General features: G+C 44.7%; 1 long non-coding RNA gene across 1 annotated transcript; it reads left to right on the forward strand.

The window, feature by feature from the left end:
• The first annotated feature begins 403 nt into the window (after positions 1–403).
• On the forward strand, positions 404–3,963 carry LOC139398298 (uncharacterized). Its single transcript, XR_011631440.1, has 3 exons — positions 404–485; positions 1,596–1,719; positions 3,914–3,963. It is a non-coding gene; the product is annotated as an uncharacterized lncRNA (long non-coding RNA).
• Positions 3,964–5,079: the final 1,116 nt, after the last annotated feature.

Here is a 5,079-nt window from a genome sequence, read left to right on the forward strand (position 1 = left end):
AGTTGTGAAACATGTTAATTACAGTTTGTGTTCAGTGTTTTGTTTACATGATGAAAAATATCACATCAATTAAAATCTGTGTTCCTGACTTTCTGTCTAGTTTCCTATTAAACTAGATTACTCTCACTGGTCTACTGTCAACACTCTGAACAACACCTCTCCCTGGGACACTTCATCATCAATGCCTTTATGACAATAACATCACCATGAAAAAACACATTCCTCAACGCCTAACCAAAGCAACATCCTGTTATCCTGACAAGATAACAGGAAGACAGTAACAGAGGGCAGAATTGTGGTGAGAGAGAGAGGGATGCCCCACAGAGCCCAGATCACACCTCCTCTAGGGTCTGTGATAAATAGGTCAGGATTGGCATGTACGACTCACACTCACTAGTAATGTCCTCAACCCTGATGAATTATCTTGCTGGGGTATCATCTCAGATTTTTGGACAGATCTCTTTAACAAACAGACCAGGGGAAAGGTAAGAGAGATGCTTGGTCATTCAGGACAGATACTTGTCTTTAACCAACAGACCAGGGGAAAGGTAAGAGAGATGCTTGGTAATTCAGGACAGATACTTGTCTTTAATAAACAGACCAGGGGAAAGGTAAGGGAGATGCTTGGTAATTCAGGACAGATACTTGTCTTTAATAAACAGACCAGGGGAAAGGTAAGGGAGATGCTTGGTCATTCAGGACAGATACTTGTCTTTAATAAACAGACCAGGGGAAAGGTAAGAGAGATGCTTGGTCATTCAGGACAGATCTCTTTAACCAACAGACCAGGGGAAAGGTAAGAGAGATGCTTGGTCATTCAGGACAGATCTCTTTAACCAACAGACCAGGGGAAAGGTAAGAGAGATGCTTGGTCATTCAGGACAGATACTTGTCTTTAACCAACAGACCAGGGGAAAGGTAAGAGAGATGCTTGGTCATTCAGGACAGATCTCTTTAACCAACAGACCAGGGGAAATGTAAGAGAGATGCTTGGTCATTCAGGACAGATACTTGTCTTTAACCAGGTCTGTTTGTTAAAGACAAGTATCTGTTCTGAATGAGAGATGCTTGGTCGTTCAGAACAGATACTTGTCTTTAACCAACAGACCAGGGGAAAAGTAAGAGAGATGCTTGGTCGTTCAGACCACACTAACTATATTGACCTAAAATATAAATGCAACATTCAATAATTTCAACTATTCTACTGAGTCCATATAAGGAAATCAGTAAATTGAAATAAATTCATTAGGCCTTAATCTATGGATTTCATGACTGGGCAGGGGCTCAGCCATGGGTGGGCATGGGTGGCCATGGGGAGCCAGGCCCACCCAATCAGAATGAGTTTTTCACCTCAAAAGGGCTTTATTACAGACAGAAATACTCCTCAGCAGGAACAGTGGGTTAACTGCCTGTTCAGGGGCAGAACGGCAGATTTGTACCTTGTCAGCTCGGGGGTTTTAACTTGCAACCTCCCGGTTACTAGTCCAACGCTCTAACCACTAGGTTACCCTGCCACCCCCATATGGAACATTTCTGTAATTGTTTTATTTCAGCTCATGAAACATGGGGCTTTACGTGTTGTGTTTTTATTTTAGTTCAGCGTAGACAATAACCATTCTCCAACTCTTCCCTGTGGACACGCCCCCTCCCTGCAGGAGAAGGATGACGGGTGTGCTCATTCTAACGTTCTGTCTGCTGGGAGCAGCTTTGACTAGTTCAGTAAGTACTGCAGGAAAACCTTACTGTTGAACAGAGTGGTGTAATGGACTGAATATGTGATAACCTAAAGAACCAGTAACTTCTACAGGGATACCTTACCTAGATAATGTAATCATGTATGAGACAATGACATCACGTATGTTATAATAAAATGGAGAATTGGCTCAACTCAAATGTTAATAATCAAAGGTTTTTGGGTGTCGAAGGACCTCTAGTCTAGATGTTCTGCTGTGGTGGACCTCTAGTCTAGATGTTCTGCTGTGGTGGACCTCTAGTCTAGATGTTCTGCTGTGGTGGACCTCTAGTCTATATGTTCTGCTGTGGTGGACCTCTAGTCTAGATGTTCTACTGTGGAGGACCTCTAGTCTAGATGTTCTGCTGTGGTGGACCTCTAGTCTAGATGTTCTGCTGTGGTGGACCTCAAGTCTATATGTTTCTCTGTGGTGGACCTCTAGTCTAGATGTTCTACTGTGGTGGACCTCTAGTCTAGATGTCCTACTGTGTTGTCTGTGGTGGACCTCTAGTCTAGATGTTCTACTGTGGTGGACCTCTAGTCTAGATGTTCTACTGTGTTGTCTGTGGTGGACCTCTAGTCTAGATGTTCTACTGTGGTGGACCTCTAGTCTAGATGTTCTACTGTGGTGGACCTCTAGTCAGGATGTTCTACTGTGGTGGACCTCTAGTCTAGATGTTCTACTGTGGTGGACCTCTAGTCTAGATGTTCCTCTGTGGTGGACTCTCTATGTTCTACTCTGTGGTGGACCTCTAGTCTAGATGTCTACTGTGTTGTCTGTGGTGGACCTCTAGTCTAAATGTTCTACTGTGTTGTCTGTGGTGGACCTCTAGTCTAGATGTCTACTGTGTTGTCTGTGGTGGACCTCTAGTCTAGATGTTCTACTGTGTTGTCTGTGGTGGACCTCTAGTCTAGATGTTCTACTGTGTTGTCTGTGGTGGACCTCTAGTCTAGATGTCTACTGTGTTGTCTGTGGTGGACCTCTAGTCTAGATGTTCTACTGTGTTGTCTGTGGTGGACCTCTAGTCTAGATGTTCTACTGTGTTGTCTGTGGTGGACCTCTAGTCTAGATGTTCTACTGTGGTGGACCTCTAGTCTAGATGTTCTCTGTGTTGTCTGTGGTGGATCTCTAGTCTATATGTTTCTCTGTGGTGGACCTCTAGTCTAGATGTTCCTCTGTGGTGGACCTCTAGTCTAGACGTTCTACTGTGTTGTCTGTGGTGGACCTCTAGTCTAAATGTTCTACTGTGTTGTCTGTGGTGGACCTCTCGTCTAGATGTTCTACTGTGGCGGACCTCTAGCGTAGATGTTCTACTTTGGAGGACCTCTAGTCTAGATGTTCTACTGTGGTGGACCTCTAGTCTAGATGTTCTACTGTGGTGGACCTCTAGTCTAGATGTTCTACTGTGGAGGACCTCTAGTCTAGATGTTCTACTGTGGTGGACCTCTAGTCTAGATGTTCTACTGTGGAGGACCTTTAGTCTAGATGTTCTACTGTGGTGGACCTCTAGTCTAGATGTTCTACTGTGGTGGACCTCTAGTCTAGATGTTCTACTGTGGAGGATCTCTAGTCTAGATGTTCTACTGTGGAGGACCTCTAGTCTAGATGTTCTACTGTGGTGGACCTCTAGTCTAGATGTTCTACTGTGGAGGACCTCTTGTCTAGATGTTCTACTGTGGAGGACCTCTAGTCTAGATGTTCTACTGTGGTGGACCTCTAGTCTAGATGTTCTACTGTGGTGGACCTCTAGTCTAGATGTTCTACTGTGGTGGACCTCTAGTCTAGATATTCTACTGTGGAGGACCTCTAGTCTAGATGTTCTACTGTGGAGGACCTCTTGTCTAGATGTTCTACTGTGGAGGACCTCTAGTCTAGATGTTCTACTGTGGTGGACCTCTAGTCTAGATGTTCTACTGTGGTGGAGCTTATTATTACATTATTACATATGTTATACTTTAATGAAATGTGTTGTTATTCTGAGTTTGGATGTTTCAGCCTCACATAGAAAGATTGTGTCTTTCCTATCTGTCCTTCTATACACTGTTTAATATGTCTGGTATTAATGTTACTTGGGCATCAGGTGAACATTGAGTATTTATTTTACCTTTAATTTAATCAGATTTAAACGTTGAATTTCTCTCGTTGAGTTTCTCTTCTACAATAACGACCTGACTTTACAGGTCCCTCAGTATGATGTCACGGATGAGCTACCCCCACAGAGAGAGATGGTGAGTTTCACCAGTCCATATTCTACATGTTCCCTCCCCTGATGGTGAGTTTCACCAGTCCATATTCTACATGTTCCCTCCCCCCCCTAATGGTGAGTTTCACCAGTCCATATTCTACATGTTCCCTCCCTCCCCTGATGGTGAGTTTCACCAGTCCATATTCTACATGTTTCCTCCCTCTCCTGATGGTGAGTTTCACCAGTCCATATTCTATATGTCCCCTCCCCTGATGGTGAGTTTCACCAGTCCATATTCTACATGTTCCCTCCCTCTCCTGATGGTGAGTTTCACCAGTCCATATTCTACATGTTCCCTCTCCTGATGGTGAGTTTCACCAGTCCATATTCTATATGTCCCCTCCCCTGATGGTGAGTTTCACCAGTCCATATTCTATATGTCCCCTCCCTCCCCTGATGGTGAGTTTCACCAGTCCATATTCTACATGTTCCATCCCTCCCCTGATGGTGAGTTTCACCAGTCCATATTCTACATGTTCCCTCCCCTGATGGTGAGTTTCACCAGTCCATATTCTATATGTCCCCTCCCCTGATGGTGAGTTTCACCAGTCCATATTCTATATGTCCCCTCCCCTGATGGTGAGTTTCACCAGTCCATATTCTACATGTTCCCTCCCTCCCCTGATGGTGAGTTTCACCAGTCCATATTCTATATGTCCCCTCCCCTGACGGTGAAATTCACCAGTCCATATTCTACATGTTCCCTCCCTCCCCTGATGGTGAGTTTCACCAGTCCATATTCTATATGTCCCCTCCCCTGATGGTGAGTTTCACCAGTCCATATTCTACATGTTCCCTCCCTCCCCTAATAGTGAGTTTCACCAGTCCATATTCTACATTTTCCCTCCCTCCCCTGATGGTGAGTTTCACCAGTCCATATTCTACATGTCCCCTCCCCTGATGGTGAGTTTCACCAGTCCATATTCTATATGTCCCCTCCCTCCCCTGATGGTGAGTTTCACCAGTCCATATTCTACATGTTCCATCCCTCCCCTGATGGTGAGTTTCACCAGTCCATATTCTACATGTTCCCTCCCCTGATGGTGAGTTTCACCAGTCCATATTCTATATGTCCCCTCCCCTGATGGTGAGTTTCACCAG

This window comes from Oncorhynchus clarkii, unplaced genomic scaffold (genome assembly GCF_045791955.1).
Source record: "Oncorhynchus clarkii lewisi isolate Uvic-CL-2024 unplaced genomic scaffold, UVic_Ocla_1.0 unplaced_contig_9257_pilon_pilon, whole genome shotgun sequence".
Lineage (NCBI taxonomy): Eukaryota > Metazoa > Chordata > Actinopteri > Salmoniformes > Salmonidae > Oncorhynchus > Oncorhynchus clarkii.